At 37.7% G+C, this 18,119-nt stretch overlaps 1 long non-coding RNA gene across 1 annotated transcript; it reads left to right on the top strand.

The window, feature by feature from the left end:
• Positions 1-341: 341 nt before the first annotated feature.
• Positions 342-1,399, top strand: LOC132029265 (uncharacterized). Its single transcript, XR_009407759.1, has 2 exons — positions 342-800; positions 1,185-1,399. It is a non-coding gene; the product is annotated as an uncharacterized LOC132029265 (long non-coding RNA).
• The last annotated feature ends 16,720 nt before the right edge of the window (positions 1,400-18,119 follow it).

The raw sequence follows: 18,119 nt of genomic DNA, 5'->3' as shown, positions 1-18,119 counted from the left end.
TGATGAAAGCATTGTCCACTTTCCTGTTAAATTTCGGTAGTGAACATTAATACTAGTACTTCCTCCATTTATTTTACTTGACCTGCTGACTTGACACTTTCCTTAAGAGATTATTTATTATGAGTTTGTTTAACTAAATTACTTTTATTAATTATGCTTTGAAAATTTAATTTTGATTATTAATAATTTATGTAGTTACTTAATGTTAAGAATAATGTTGAAAGAAAATTATAAATCTCTCTTGATAGCTATAATTGACAAGCAAGAAGAAGATTTTATTTTTAATTTAAGGAAAACGTAAGAAGAAATTGAGGGATTATTTGAATAGTGACCAAGGAATGGTATACGGAGTATCACACACATGTTTTTCCCAATTTATGGGACACAACTCTTCAGTTTGCAAATTAAACATTAATTTAAGGAAAAAGTGATAGTAATTTCAGGAAATCCACGAGTTTTTCCTTAGTTTAAGGTATATCTTCCAATCCAAAGAGTTGGAAGCTTCTATAAATATACAATCTCATGATGTTCACAAAATCGTCCAAGGATAATAAAATAAACCAATCGGCAAAAAGAAAAAATTATCAATAAAAATTTAACCTTTGGAAAAATGGAGGCAAATAAAATTGTAACAATGTTTCTAATGTGCATGGTTGTGTTTTCAGCTATGCACATTTCCATGGCTGAAGATTTTCCGGGCTGCATTGATAGGTGTGAAAAGGATTGCTCTGGGAAAGGCCATGACTTTACTTACTGTAAGCTGACATGTGAGGCTGATTGTGGTTTGAGAGAGCTCCAAGGTATTTTGAAGTTTTTATGTTTCTGATTCATATTATTGGTTTTTTAATATTTTTGTGCATCTTCGCGCAACTCTTAAAAAAGATATTTAATTATTTTAATAATATAATATTATTTATCTAAACTGCTCTTATTGTCCCTATTTTTAATTTTTTTTTTTTAAACGTCTCACATCAGTACAATCTACTGATTGGGAGCTTCTACGGTAGATATAAAAATAAAAATTTCTTAAATTTTTGAAACATGAAGTATTTTGAAATAAATTCAGTTTATCATAGTTAATGTAGTGATATTTGGGAATAGGTGTATCTTTTTAAAGACTAGTCGACTTGAAATAATATTCAAACTAATTCTGTTTTTTAATTTTTTTTTGTTCTATTTTATAGGCAAATTTAAGAAGCTCATTTCTTGAACTGGACCATGGATGCAGGGTATCACCCCAAGCAGGAGATAGGGAAAAAATTAAATAGTATTTTATTTTCTTTAATTAATTCGCTTCATTAATTTCCTTTTCTACTGCCGTTGTAATGCTTCTAATGAGATATAAAAATAATTACAGTTTGATTTATTTATTTTTATTGAATAATATTGTCTTCCTCGAGTCCATTGCACTATACTTCAAACCAATATATATATATATATTCTCACTTATATTACTATTATATATAAGAGGGAATGTGAGGACTTTTGTAGTCCTCACAATAATTTCCCAAATTTTTAAAAACTTTTTCATTAATTACTTTTATGTCCTAATTTTATTTATTTAAGTCAATTTTTTTGTTTTTTGTTTTTAAAGTCTACTTTTCAAAAGCTATCGAGTCTGGGGACTTTTGTAGTCCTTACAATAATTTTCAAATTTTTTTAAAACTTTTTAATTAATTACTTTTAGGTCCTAATCTTATTTATTTATGTCAAATTTTTTGTTTTTTGTTTTTAAAGTCTACTTTTCAAAAGTTATCGAACCTCCTACCTCATTTTTCACGTTCTTTGATTTTCTGATTGGTGCTCGATATCCGCATTTGAGCCCAATTAATCTAGATAATTCGCACTGCATCGCGCCTATTCGGGGGGAGCGCCTCCTCCAAAGATTTTTTTCCATATCCATGTTCGAACCCCTAATCCCTAATTAAGAGAGAGCAGCTCCATCTGCTGCACAAGTTAAATTATGTATTTGTCTTAAAAGTTCATTAACTATGTATAGATTATTTATTTAGAATTAAATAACTTCAGAAAATTAGGATACATAAGTTATAATGTCAAATTCTGGTTCCAAATTTGATTTGAATTAAATAATTTCATCAAAATGGAAGTTAAAATATTGGAGTGGAATGAAAATTTTGCTTTTATATAACTACCCACTTGTGGGACTACAATGGGTATATGGTTGTTGTTGTTGTTGTTGTTATTGTACACTTGTACTAACACAAATTATATTTCTTTAGTTAAAATATCTGCTTTTATATCTTGAGTTAGCACGGGCCTCACATAACTAGTATATATATAAGTGAGAATGAAGATATTTTGTAGCTCTCACAAGGCCATTTTTGTCATTTTGTGTTCTTTAACAAGTGACATGTGTTATTGTACAACTTTAATATTTTTTTTTTGTTCCTCTTTTGTGTTGCCCCTAATTTAGTTAAATACTAATTTAGTTTCTATTAAACAATTTGATAAATAAATAAAAAAAATTTAGATGTTTTGCAAGACCCAAATTCAATCTCCATCACCCACACCCCCCACTCCCCACCCCTTTTTGCATTGCATGTACTAATGTTTAGTCACTAATTCTTCACATGGTACACAAATATGTGTTGTAAGTATTTATTTTATTTATAAGCTTTTGTCAGTAAAAAATAATCTTGAAACATATAATGATTTAAATTGGAGTACAACTATTCAAGAAATAAATAATAATTCTTGTACTTTTTCTATAGTTTTTGAATATGTAAATTTATTTTTATGATTCAAAAGTACTAAAAATTGATATATGGAATAATGGAGAATAAAATATTTTCAAAAATTGAGGAAAATAGTAAAAGAAAAAATGTTTGACTACGATAAGAATAATGCCTTCACATAAAATGAGACGGAGGGAATACTTTTATGCTTAAAAAAAATGAAATTAAGCTACGTATTGCACTATATGATAATAAATCTACTAAGACACATCAGACAATGTGCATGTTTACTGCTTAATGATTTCGTATTCTGAGATGGGTATCACCAACACCAATATTTAAAAGTCTATTTATAGATCTTATTCTTCTCTATTGAAGTTGAAAAAACTATTTACAAGTCTATTTATTGATCTTTTTCTTCTATCTTAAGTAAAAAAACTATAGATTTGTCACGACCCAAATCACGGGTCGTGGTGGCACCTACACTAATCCCTATAGTAGGCGTACCATTCCAAAACATTAACTGCCCTTTTAACCACAACTGTGGAGTTGAAGTAATTAGAGACATAATCTAAATTGAAATGACACAAACAAGTGACGAAACATGACTTTTATAAATGAATTTCCCAAAATCTGATCTTACACGGTATAAGAGCTTCTACAACGATTTATAAGAATAGAAAAAAGACATACAAACTCCGAATAGTAAACACTGTCTATAAGAGTAAAATAGACGGTGTGCATAGGAAGAGACTTCCGAAAGCAGAACCGGCTAGTGGTTCTCCCAGAACATCTCTGTAAAAAATCCTCGAAAATCTATCCCGATTACTCTAATATTTACATAGAACAACTCTACACCCTAAAAGGATGTAGCAAGAGTATCATCAGTACAATACACGTACTGGTAAGCATCATAAGCTAACTAAGATTAGTAAACGCATATTGTAACGACCCATCCGATCGTTATTAGGTGTTCCGCAGCCCGTATAAAAAAAACCAAGTGTATCGTCATAAGATTTGGACATGTGGGACTGTCACGATCCAATTTAGCTAAGTCATGCGAGCACTTACCTTTCCCACCTCGGTAAGCGAACCCTCAACCTAACGATAGTAAAAACATAAATAAATTATTAAATAAGAGGAAGAGAATAAATCACGTAAGTCTGACATTAATAATATAGAACAAGTGCGGAAATAAGAAAATACACCCCAGAGTCTACTCCAGTCCATACAAGAGCATCTAGAATAAGTGAGAATGAAGATATTTTGTAGCTCTCACAAGGCCATTTTTGTCATTTTGTGTTCTTTAACAAGTGACATGTGTTATTGTACAACTTTAATATTTTTTTTTGTTGCTCTTTTGTGTTGCCCCTAATTTAGTTAAATACTAATTTAGTTTCTATTAAACAATTTGATAAATAAAAAAAAAATTAGATGTTTTGCAAGACCCAAATTCAATCTCCATCACCCCCACCCCCCACCCCCACCCCTTTTTGCATTGCATGTACGAATGTTTAGTCACTAATTCTTCACGTGGTACACAAATATGTGTTGTAAGTATTTATTTTATTTATAAGCTTTTGTCAGTAAAAAATAATCTTGAAACATATAATGATTTAAATTGGAGTACAACTATTCAAGAAATAAATAATAATTCTTGTACTTTTTCTATAGTTTTTGAATATGTAAATTTATTTTTATGATTCAAAAGTACTAAAAATTGATATATGGAATAATGGAGTATAAAATATTTTCAAAAATTGAGGAAAATAGTAAAAGAAAAAATGTTTGACTACGATAAGAATAATGCCTTCACATAAAATGAGACGGAGGGAATACTTTTTATGCTTAAAAAAAAAATGAAATTAAGCTACGTATTGCACTATATGATAATAAATCTACTAAGACACATTAGACAATGTGCATGTTTACTGCTTAATGATTTCGTATCCTGATATGGGTATCACCAACACCAATATTTAAAAGTCTATTTATAGATCTTATTCTTCTATATTAAGGTTGAAAAAACTATTTACAAGTCTATTTATTGATCTTTTTCTTCTATCTTAAGTAAAAAAACTATAGATTTGTCACGACCCAAATCACGGGTCGTGGTGGCACCTACACTAATCCCTTTAGTAGGCATACCATTCCAAAACATTAATCGCCCTTTTAACCACAAGTGTGGAGTTGAAGTAATTAGAGACATAATCTAAATTGAAATGACACAAACAAGTGATGAAACATGACTTTTATAAATGAATTTCCCAAAATCCGATCTTACACGGTATAAGAGCTTCTACAACGATTTATAAGAATAGAAAAAAGACATACAAACTCCGAATAGTAAACACTGTCTATAAGAGCAAAATAGACAGGGTGCATAGGAAGAGATTTCCGAAAGCAGAACCGGCTAGTGGTTCTCCGTAACATCTCTGTAAAAAATCCTCGAAAATCTGTCCCGATTACTCTAACATTTACATAGAACAACTCTACACCCTAAAAGGATGTAGCAAGAGTATCATCAGTACAATACACGTACTAGTAAGAATCATAAGCTAACTAAGATTAGTAAACGCATATTGTAACGACCCATCCGATCGTTATTAGGTGTTCCGCAGCCCGTATAAAAAAACCAAGTGTATCGTCATAAGATTTGGACATGTGGGAGTGTCACGATCCAATTTAGCTAAGTCATGCGAGCACTTACCTTTCCCACCTCGGTAAGCGAACCCTCAACCTAACGATAGTAAAAACGTAAATAAATAATTAAATAAGCGGAAGAGAATAAATCACGTAAGTCTGACGATAATAATATAGAACAAGTGCGGAAATAAGAAAATACACCCCAGAGTCTGGTCTAATCCATACAAGAGCATCTAGCTAGAAATATACAAGTCTGAAATATCAATAATACATCAAGTCTGAATATGTCTCAGAATGAAAAATAAGACATAGATAAAGAAGAATCTTCAAGGCAGTGGACGTCTCGTACTCACCCTATAGACTCTAAGCAAATCCCGGAGCAACTATCAGCCATGAGAAACAGAAGTAGATCCAACCTGGAATTCTGCATTCATAAAAGAATGCAACAAGTGCAGGTCAGTACAAAACCACAGTACTGGTAGGCATCATAGGCCGACTAAGTTTAGCTAACATAATCCAGACAATAAGGTGAGATAAGCTGATAAATCAACAAGTATAAATCAAACACAAGCCAAACCCAAGTACATGTCATCACCTAGGTTGTAACATCTAAAGCCAAGTGTGCCTAGTCTCAATATATCCAATCCGAATCTAAATAACATAAGTAAATCACCGGATTATCACAATATAAGCCATAATGCAATGCAATGCAATAATGTATGAAATGGAATGCAATGCAATGATGTGTACACATGTACTCCGGACGGAAGTATCAACGTCTCGGTGGCACAATCCATAGGGGACCCGTGAAGTCCATGTAGCACTCGTTCCGGATCTTTGCCCAACGGTCGAACGAGACTCCGGGTCTTTGCCCACGGAGGATCATTATCGGCACAACTCATGGAGGACCTGCGGAGTCCATGTACCACTCGTTCTAGATCTTTGTCCAACGGTAACGAGTCTCTGGATCTTTGCCCATGGAGGATCTTTATCAAATCATATCATATAATATCACATCACCCGCAACCATTTCCCATCGGGCATTTAAAATTTTTTCTCTTATAGATACCATAAGTCTCTCATAAATCAGTTCCAAACCATTTCCATCATGTATGAATGTATAAATGCATAATGCTAAATCAATGCAGTAATGCCAACGAATATGCTATGGAAGCCACAACACTATAAGCCCCATCAAGACTTATATAAATGAACTCAACAGTAAGCATGATCTCACCATTAATAGTCTTATCAATATCACAAGCACCAAGCATGGGTACGCCAACAATATCATGAAAAGGCTGCACAAGCCATATAGAACTCTGTCCTCGTATCAAACATTAACAAGTAAGATACTACAATATCATGAAAAGGTATAACAATAGTCTCCAATATCTACTAGCACGACGTGGCATCAAGCCAACAACAATAGAACAAATCAAGTCACAACACAACGAGGTGGCTAGCCCCGATCACAAAACAGGGCCCAATCTAAGACAATATCCAGCCCAACTTCATACCCGAAGGTTTACATGCTTTCTCTGACAATATCATCTAAATATATGCTTCACTAAACGAAGTCTCACCATAGGGTAAACCGCAACCTACCTGGAAAGCCGAACAACAATCACTCCTTAGCTTTCCTTTCCGCTGAGCCTCAAAATTAATAAAGTCTAAGCATATTCGAATCATGGAATTATGTAATGACCCGTTTAGTCATTATAGCCTTCTCGGTATTTTTGCCCTTTCCCGAGCATTGATTAGCTCATTTTGACCCGAGGGACTGTTGGCATGCTTCCCAAGGTGTCTAGACCGGATTCAGTTAACTTTTGCGAAATATAGGCTTAAAGTGAAAAATGGTTGACCCAAAGTTGACTTTTGGGTAAACGGACCTTTTTGGGGATTCCGTCGATTTCAAGAGGTCCGGATGATCGTTTAGAACTTTTGTGTGTATTTGGTTCAGTTCCCAATGCACTAGGATGCATTTTGGGACTTGGGTTGGGAAATTAGAATTTAGGCATCGAGGATTGACTCGGTTAACGAGACCTCCGTTGGAAATTTTGAGGCCACGGGCGTGTTCGTAGCATGTTTTTTTTATGTGTCTATGTGTATTGAATGTGAACAGATGGCCTCAGCAATTAGTCAGAAAATCGGATCAAATTGTGATACTTGGGAGAGTTTCTGGTGTCTAGTGGCCGCTTTGGCGGCACCAGCACCGCAGCAGCGACACCGCTGGAGAGGTCCAAGGCTTTTTGCCTTGACCGCTGAAGCGGTCATGTGACCACTGAAGCGACTCTGCTGGGGCGGTCCCAGTGCTGCTTAAGCGGGTGATGGATAGTTTATAAAATTAATGAAGTGTTAAAAGCCCTTAGACCCTCATTATTTCTCATTTTGAAATTAGAGCTTTGGGGAATAGTTCTTGGAGATATTCTTGGAGGTAAATCTTGCTTGTTCCTTTACTCTTCCTTTAATCATAGTCATCTTGGATTCCCCCTTCCCTTTAATAATCCCTTAGTGATGGAATTTGAAAGAGGGTTTTGATGAACTTTTCCTTAGGTTCATTAATAAGGAAATTGATGATGTTTATGTTAGATTTTTATGAATCTAAGCTTATTAATCATATATCTTCCATTTCTAGTATTGAATCTTGGAATCCAAGAGTTAGGATTTATACCCAAATTGGGGGTTTTGCTTGAAATCAAAAATTAGGCTAATCCTTGAGTTAAATCAGCAATTAGTGGTCGGGTTATGATCATATAGTGCTTAATTTGATATTTTGCTTCCAAATTTCCTGTTTTGCCTGTATGGGCTCGTTTCCCCAATTTCTAGGGTTAGAATTGACCTAATTCGAATAATAGCAATATTAGTGTTATATCCCGCGTTTTTGTGTAATCGGAAAATTCGAGACAATTGCGGGAGGACAACAAGCAAGGCTACATTTTCATTGTGTTAAGCATGTAAATGGCTTATGAAGAATTTAGAAGCGAAATTATCAAGAAAGGTCAAGGGTACAAAGGGAAAATTCACAATATGATTCGTGGAAACATAAGGAAGACGAAGGGTAAACTTGGAATTCGGAGAACAATTTTTCATGAATTGTAGAACAAAAAAAAAATGTGGGCTTGACCATTTGGGCCATGTTTGGCCGTCCACCTAGAGGTGGGCTTAAGCCCACATGGGTTTTAATTTGAACTAAATAAAAAGATGACAAGGTCATCTTTTCATACAATTCTCTAGAAATTTCAAGAATTAAAGAACAAGAAAAAGAAGGAGAAAACCTCTCCAACTTTCGGCCATAGAGAGAAATCAACAAAACCTTGGCAAAAATTTCTTCAAAATTGTTTTCTACCTATTGGAGGGCCCTTAGCAAGGTGGAGTATCCATTGGAGCAAGAAAAATTCATATTCATCCAAGTCACAAATTCTAGTTAAGTGAAGAAATAAGGAAAAAGGTAAGAATTCATTCCCTTCTTATATGTTATGGATGTTGTGCATGTTGTAGAGTGTAAAATGAATGGAATTCATGAAGAATATGGAATAAGGGGTGGTGGCCGTATGTGTGTGTGTGTGTGTGTGTGTGTGACCGTGCGTGTGGTGGTGGTGTGGCCGTGTGGTTGTGGTGTAGTATGGAAGAGAACGAGTCAATTTTATTTAGTGTTTTGGTTGTTGTTATGTTGTGGATACTATGTTGCTAATGAATGCATAATAATCTTGTGAAGTTGTAGAAGTTGGAGACTTGTGATTGAAGTATTTAAATTAAATATTATGTTCTTGTATGTATGAAAGATAATGTTGTTGGTATGGTGTTGTTGGCATATGAATTATAATGTTCTTATTGGAGTTGGAAGGTTTTGAAGGAAGTAGTATATTGATTGAGTTGTTATAATGTAACTTGGATTGAATATGGAAATTGTTAGTATGGTTGTTGATATTGTGTTGTTAGTTTGTGGGTTGAATTCCTGATTGTTGTTGATTGAAATTGGCCAAGTTGAACTTGGTGGAATGGAGGATTTACAGTATGTGTGTCACGAAATTTCGGTAGCCAAGTATTATTTTAAGAATTTAATTCTAAAGGCATTAATCATGTTTGGTAAACATGACCAATTTGTAGATTCACGGCGGATTTGCGACTTGAATTTGGAGTGGCATAAGGAGCGAAAAGAGGTATGTAAGGCTTTACCTTCCTTTCTTGGCATGTCCTAGACGTAGTAAGTTTGGATACAGACCTCGGGGACGATCCTATTCCTAGAAATCTAAGACTGAATTTGCCCCTTTTTCATTCAATAGAATTGAATTAAATGATTTACTAATAGTTGGAAAAATTGTGTAAACGTTTAGAACTTGCATAAATAGGATTCGACTACTCTAAAACTTACGTAGGTAATGTCATGAAAGGTATTATACGTAAATGGTGTACGCCGCCTCACTAGACCCGAGGTGGGCCCAACGGTCCCGGATTTTTCTTCATTGTTCCAGTTATCAAGCGGTAAGTGTTGTAACCATTCTAATGAAAAATACCCCCGAGGACAATAACGAAGATACTAAAGAGGAGAATATGTTTATGACGAGTATGATAGGAATGATTCCATGACTAAGAGTTTCAAGCTAAGAATTCAATGTGAGTGTGAAAGTGTCAAGCAAGTTTTGATTTCAATTTTATTTTATTATGACTCCGTTTCCTAAAGATTCTAAAGTGTATGAGTAAATATTTTACAAGGCTTATGATCTTATCCCATGCTTTCTCTTAATGCCATTCTTCCTCGATAGTCTCGCCTTATAAAATTAGTTCCCTCAAGGTGAGACATGACGATCGTGATTATTCCATAATGTAATCGGAGGTTACCGACCTTACGTCACTCCGATAGAGTTATAGCTTTGATTGGGCTCTTATGCATGCTTAATATGTAGTAGTTACACCGTGCCTTTATGGCCGGGCGTACACCGCCAAGGTGGGCAAAATGTGTGTATACACCATGTCCCGGGGTGACATGGGCGCACACCACTAGTGGGCGGCACGAGGTGATTACCCCGGACGCGGGAGGCCCGGACGCGGGCTAATGATGATATATGACTCGACGAGGTTGTGATGATTCGAGCAGGTGCTGTGTATGTATGTATGTATAAAAAGGGTAAAAGTAAGCATGCATGATTCCGCCCTCGGGGGCGCATGCTTATAGTCGTATCTTTACTCACATTTCCGTATGTATTCGTGCTATTGTTCATGCTCTGCTCCTGCTATTATATTATGATTCATGCCTTACATACTCGGTACACTATTCGTACTGATGTCCCTTTTTGCGGACACTGCGTTTCATGCCGCGCAGGTAAGCAGGTGGACGGGCTTGATTCCTAGGAGCTTTCCAGCAGTATATTGAAGTGCTCCAGTTGTTCCGGAGCTCCAGTCTAGTGGTACTACTTTTGTGTACATATGCGGGCACGGCAGCATCCGGCCCTTCTCGTTATTTTATGTATTTTGTTTAGAGGCTCGAGACGTGATATGCTCGATCAGCGCTTTTGTATAAAGTTTATCCCCGCCGATGTATATTAAATCAGTAAATTTCATTAGTGTTTATTCATAATAGTGTTGGTAACGAGAATGCTAAGTAAATGAGTAGCAGTATAATTTATGTGGCCCACTAGTAGCAAGAGAATGATAAGAGATAAGGGGTTCTCGGTACAAGTATCGGGTACCCGTCGCGACCCCTAGTTGGGTCGTGACAATTAGTATCATTCTTCATGATTTCTAATCTAGAATTCAATTATGCTTAAACTATTTTGGTTCTCAGGTTTAGCGGAAAGGCAAGGCAAATGGCTGAGTTGTTGGTGTTGCGGTTCAGCATCCAGGTAGGTTATGGCTTACCTTTGATGAGACTTCATATAGCGAAGCAAATATTTAGATTACATTGTCGGAGACAACATGTGAACCTTCGAGTATGAAGTTGGGATGGATATTGCCTTAGGTTGGGCCCTGTTGTGTGTTAGGACTAGCCACCCCGTTGTGTTGTTATTTGATTATTCTATTGTGTTGGCTTGATGCCATAAGTTGTCGATAGATATTGGACACTATTTATCATCTTGATTACGATATTATTGGCGTATCCATTGTTAGTACTTGTGATTCAGTTATATTGTTGGCGTACTCACTGTTGGTAGTTGTGATTGGATTATATTATTGGCATACCCACTATTGGTATTTGTGATTTGAATATATTATTGGCGTGCCTATTATTGGTACTTGTGATATTGAGCATAATTATTGATGTTAATACATACATTGCACGCACTCCCATTTTCATGATACACTGTTGAGTTACTGATGACGTTTGATGAAATACTTGATGAGCTGGGCTCGATTTTTACTTGAGTGACGTGAGATGGCCGATGTCCGATGTTAATCTCGAAATCATTAATTATGGCCATGTCCGATGTTAGTTCCGGGTGCATGGGCTCTGTGGGTCCCCCAGGGTGGTGCCAGTGAGAACCCCCCGTGGGGAAAGATTCGGGGTCCCGTCTATCTAATGGGTAAAGAGGATAGGTGGCACTTAGATTGCGCGAGTGACACTGATTTGTGTTACCAAGACGTCGATATTTCCATCCGGAGTACATGTGTACACAGCATTTGCATGGCATTTCATTGTATTCATACACTACTGCATTGCATTGCATTATGACTTAATTTATGATGTTTGGTGTTGTATTGTGATGTTGGATTTGGATTGGATATATTCAGACTTAGCATATTTGGGATTAGATGCTTTACATAGGGGATGACGGATACTTGGATTTGATTACATTGACTTATACATGTTGGTTTATCTGCTTTATTATCTGAGTTGTGTTAGCTATGCTTAGTCGGCCCATGATGCCTACCAGTACAGTTATTTTTTACTGACCTGCACTTAATGCATTCTTTTATGAATGCAGAGTACTAGGTTGGATCCACTTCTGTGACATATGGCTGATAGTCGCTTCAGCATTATCTTTGAGTCTCCGGGGTTAGCATAGCCATTCGCTGCCTTGAAGAATTCTCTATCTTTATGTCCTATTCTATCTAGAGACATAGACACTTATGTTTTAGTATTCTATACTTGTATTATTCCCCTTTTTAGATGCTCTTGTATTATTTCCGACTAGACCCTGGGGGTATTATTATCATTCCGCACTATATATATATATATATATATAAAAATCGTGAAGACTTACTTATCTATTATTTTCGCTTGAGGGTTCGCTTATCGAGGTGGGAAGGTAAGTGCCCACACGGCTTAGGCAAAATAGGTTGTGACAAGTTGGTATCAGAGTCCTAGGTTACCCGATCTTTAATATAAGAGCGTGTCTAGTAGAGTCTTGTGGATCGGTACGATGAGCTCCGTACTTATCTGTGAGAGGTTATAGGGCACTTAGGAAATCTCACTTTCTTTTTATTCTTTCGTGCTACTTTCATCCAATTGGTATCTGGGAAGATCAAATTAGTATCTGACTCTTATCTCTTCCCTCACAGATGGTGAGGATTCGCGACATGCCTGCATAGAGGATGTACATGAGGTTGGCTCCACCGATTTTTACTGGCGTACCAGGCGAGGATGCCTACGAGTTTATCGTGATTACGCATGAGGTACCGCACACGCCAGGGATTACTGATACTCTCGGAGTCATCTGTGTTACCCATCGATTTCGTGGCTGCGCGAGGGCATGGTGGAGAGACTACTTTGCTAGCAGACCAGCGGGTGCACGTCCACTTACTTGGGAGCAGTTCTATGGGATGTTTTTGGAGAGGTACGTGCCTCGTTCACAGAGGGATGAGCGTCGAGGTCAGTTCCTCGATCTCCGTTAGGAGGGCATGCTGGTTGCTACCTATGCACTATCCTTCTCTTACCTGGCTCGTTACTTCTATTCCTTGATTTTGACGGAGACCGGCAGGATCCAGTGGTTTATTAGTGGGCTGGATGGTCCTCTCCAGCTACCCTGTGTCCAGCTTGAGGCCGAGGGCGCTTCATTCCAGGCTATTGTTGACCGTACAATGAGAGTTGAGGCCATGTGGGCTAGAGCAGATAGACCCTAGGTAGAGATCCTTAGTGCAACGACAACAGGTATTATTTCTGTTCGGGGTCAGTCTGCTACTGTGTTGCGTGATCCTGGATCCACCTATTTGTATGTATTTGCATTTCATGCCGTTGGTTGGGATTTACCTTGTGATAAAATAGATATACCTGTTCATGTGTCTACTCTGGTCGGAGATTCTGTGATTGTTAATCGAGTCAACCGGTCTTGTTTGGTTACTTTTATGAGATATGACACTTGGGGATGTCGTGGCTTTCTCCCAATCACGCGATCTTGGACTATCACGCAAAACAGTCACCTTAGCCATGCCAGGCATTCCTAGGCTTAAGTGGAGGGGTACTCCTAGTCCTGCTCCGAAGAAGATCATTTTCTTTCTTCGGGCGAAGAAGTTAGTAAAGAGTGTTTAGCTTATTTAGCTCATGTTCGTGATACGACTATTGCATCTCCACCCCTTGAGTCTATCCCTATTGTGAGCGAGTTAGCGGAGGTGTTCCCGTCGGATCTATCGGGTATGCCACCCGATCGCGACATTAATTTCTATATTGACTTGGATCCGAGCACTCCTCCTATTTCTATTCCGCCATATCGAATGGCACCTGCTGAGTTGAGAGAGCTTAAGGAGCAGCTACAAGATTTGTTGAGCAAGGGGTTCATTAGACTGAGCGTCTTCCCTTGGGGTGCTTCTGTGTTATTCGTGAAGAAGAAAGATGGACCATGAGGATGTGTATTGATTACCGTCAGCTGAACAAGGTGACTATTCAGAACAAGTGCCCTATGCCTCGTATTGATGATCTGTTTGACCAGCTTCAGGGTGCTTCGGTGTTTTCGAAGATTGATTTGCATTCCAGCTATCACCAGTTGAATATCAGGGCGGCGGATATTTCGAAGACAGCATTTCAGACGAGATATGACCACTATAAGTTTCTAGTGATGTCTTTTGGGCTTATAAATGCCCGGGCTAAATTTATGACTTTGATGAATGGCATCTTTAGGCCATTCCTTTATTCCGTTGTGATCGTGTTTATTGATGGCATCTTGGTGTATTCCAAGAGTAGAGAGGAGCATGAGAGCCATCTCCGTACTGTTCTTGGGTTGTTGAAGAAACATAGCCTGTTTGCTAAGTTTTCTAAGTGTGAGTTCTGGTTGGAATCTGTAGCATTCTTGGGCCATGTGGTGTCCAAGGATGGGATTATGGTTGATCCACAGAAGATTGAGGCTGTGAGAGGTTGGGCGAGGCCCACTACTGTTACTGAGATTCGTAGTTTTATGGGTTTGGCTAGCTATTACCGTCGCTTTGTGAAGGGTTTTACGGCGATTGCTTCATTCTTGACCAGATTGACTCAGGAGGATGTTCCCTTCCAGTGGACGGATGATTGTGAGGAGAGCTTTCAAAAGCTCAACCTCTTTTTGATTATAGCCCTGATCTTAGCATTACCCGTGGAGGGTAAGGATTTCGCTGTCTATTGTGATGCCTCCCGTATGGGCTTGGGTGCTGTGTTGATGCAGGAGGGTAGAGTGATAGCTTATGCTTCCCGTCAGTTGAAGGTTCATGAGAAGAATTACCCTACCTATGATTTGGAGTTATTGGCCGTGGTCTTCGCTTTGAAGATTTGGAGGCATTATTTGTACTGTGTTCATTTTGAGGTTTTCACCGATCACCGTAGTCTTCAGCATGTCTTTACCCAGAGAGATCTTAATTCCAGGCAGTGCTGATGGATGGAGCTCCTGAAGGACTGTGATATCTCTATTCTGTATCATCCCGAAAAAGCCAATATGGTGGCTGATGCCTTGAGTCGTAAAGCAGTCAGCATGGGGAGTTTAGCTCGATTGATTGTTTCTGAGCTTCTGTTGGCCATGGAGGTTCACAGTTTCATCCGTATTGATATTTCAGCCCATGGTAGGATTTTGGCTTATATAGAGGCGAAGTCGTCTTTATTGGATCGGATCAGGACTCATTTGTATCAGGATGCTCAGTTAAGCAAGATCCGAGATAGAGTTTTGAGAGGTGAGGCCAAGGAGGCCGTGATTGATTCTGAGGGCATTCTGAGGAACAGAGGGTGCATGTGTGTTCCTCTGTTGGTGATTTAATTCAGTTGATCTTGTCTGAGGCTCATAGCTTTTGCTATTCCATTCATTCGGGGGTGACTAAGATGTACCGTGACTTGAGACAGCACTATTGGTGGCGTCAGATGAAGAGAGATATAGTTAATTTTGTGGCTAAGTGTGGGAACTGCCAGCAGGTAAAGTATGAGCATCAGCGACCCAGTGGGGTGCTTCAGAGGATGCCTATTCCCGAGTGAAAGTGGAAGAAGATTACCATGGATTTTGTCATGGGTCTTCCGAAGACCCTTGGTAAGTTTGATTCTATTTGGGTGATAGTTGATCGGTTGACTAAATCCGCTCACTTTGTTCCAGTTCAGGTTTCCTATACTGCAAAAAAGTTTATCAAGATGTACATTCAGGATATTTTGAGGTTGCATGGGGTTCCTATTTCTGTTGTATCTAGTAGGGGTACTATTTTCACTTCCCATTTTTGGAGGGCTTATCATGAGGAGTTGGGTACCCGATTGGATCATAGTATACCTTTCATCCCAGACTGATAGCCAGTCCGAAAGGACCATTCAGGTGCTCGAGGACATGTTAAGAGTGTGTGTTATTGATTTTGGTGGTCATTGGGATCAGCACTTGCCATTGGCAGAGTTTGCGTACAATAAAAGTTATCATTCTAGTATTGACATGGTGTCTTTTGAGGCTTTATATGGTAGGAGATGTAGGTCTCTGTGTTACATATCAAAAAATTTGAATTGTTGCATTGTGAATAGACTAATACGAGCTTAAGGTGAACATGAAGTCCTTATGAAGTTAAGGAGAGTATTTGATAGCATAGAGTGCGCACTACAAGATTTTGAAGTCACATGAATCGGTGGAACTAAATTCGTCGAAGGAAGTGAAATGTAAGTTGTGTTGGAAAGGTTTCGTAGAAATCGAGCTAATGTTTATTTAGTAATGTTTTCAGGAAGAGCTATAGGGCTCCTTAGATGGTTAATGAAGTTTTATATAAGTGCCAAGAAGGTTCCTCAAGGATTGAAAATCAAACGAATCAACGAGAGAAAGTTCAGAAAAAATGGGTTATACGACCACTTATACGGTTCGTATAATGGTCCGTAAAACCATTCCAAAGAAGGTCAATCCTTGGTGGGATTATACGACCAGTTATATGGACCGTATAAAGTTATACGGACAGTATAAGTGGCCGTATAATCGGGTAGGGTCATTTTTTTTCCAGATTTTTCCCTTTTTATATATAGATGACCCTTGTTCTAATTTTTCATTTCCCAAATTTTCCCCAAGTCTTGAAGTCTCTAGAACATCCCCCTTATCATATTAAACACAAACCCAAGAGAAATCAAAGATTAAATACCAAGAATCAAGAGAATCAAGTGTGGGAGACTCTCTAGGGTTTGTAGAATGCAAGATTTCCTTTGGTGTTGAAGTTGGAGTTTCATTCAAGTGAGATTCATTAATTCAAAGTTCATCCTTGTACAATAAAAGGTGATTTTTACATCTATTTCATGTTATTAAGAGTATTTGGTTGTTGAATAACTTGGATGAGGGAAGAAAGTAGAAGATGAAGCTCACATATGGATTTAATGATATTTTTGAGTAGTAAATTAACTTGAGTCATGATTCTTAGTGTGCTATGAGTATAAACTTGTTGTGGGTGGTGCTAATGATATTGGGGAAGTATTATATGTAAGTGAATGGTGTTGTGTTGTAGCTATGGTTATGAATGACTTTAAAAAGGAGGTTTGAGGATTGGACAATGTTTAACTTGAAAGAAGCCTCTTGATTATGATATCATGGATGTTGCTATTGATATTTGGGAGTTGTTTATTGTATGGAGGAAGTCAATGAAATAAAGGAAATGTTGCCCAAATTCCGTTAGCTCTTAATTACTTTAGTTTAAGGTTAATCATGCTTTTAAAGTACAAATTCTCTTGAGTGTAGAGTCGTGAGCTTGAGAGGAGAATGTTTAGTCGTTAAGGAGACGTGAAGGTATGTTAAGGCTAGTCCCCTTTTTTCAAAGACATGATTCCTACGTTATGATTCTATCCATATTTTCCATAACTTTCTTATGCCCAAAAGTTAGAAGTTCATGATTCTTAAAAATCTCTTATGATACCAAAGATGAGATATTTTCTATGATGTACATGATGATGATGATTTTAATGCTAGTAGTTCCAAAGCTTATGATTGCGATGCCATTATGAGATTATTGAGCTATTTCATGAATCCCTTGATTTTGTTTATTGTTGTTGATCTCACCTTATGAATTGTTCCTTCGGGGTGAGATATAGCGATGGTGATTATCCCATACTATAAATCGGAGGTCACCGACCTTACGTCACTCCGATAGAATTGTAGCTTTTAATTGGGCTCTCATGCATGCTTATTTTTATGTATGATTACACCGGGCCTAGTTGGCCGAGCAGACACCACTACGGTAGGCGTAGTGGGCGGCTTATGGATAATAACACCGTGCCTAGTTGGCCGGGCAGTCACCACTAGTGGGCGGCATGAGATGGTTACCCCGGACGCGGGAGGCCTGAACGCGAGCTAATAATGATAAGCAGTCTATATATATGTTTATGCTGTTTTAAAAGTAAAAGTTAGCATGCATGGTTCCGCCTCAAGAGGCAATCAGTCACATATTATC

The sequence above is a fragment of the Lycium ferocissimum genome, chromosome 1 (assembly GCF_029784015.1).
Source record: "Lycium ferocissimum isolate CSIRO_LF1 chromosome 1, AGI_CSIRO_Lferr_CH_V1, whole genome shotgun sequence".
NCBI lineage: Eukaryota > Viridiplantae > Streptophyta > Magnoliopsida > Solanales > Solanaceae > Lycium > Lycium ferocissimum.
Note: the sequence above shows the minus strand (reverse complement) of the source record. Positions and strands in the feature narration are given on the sequence as shown.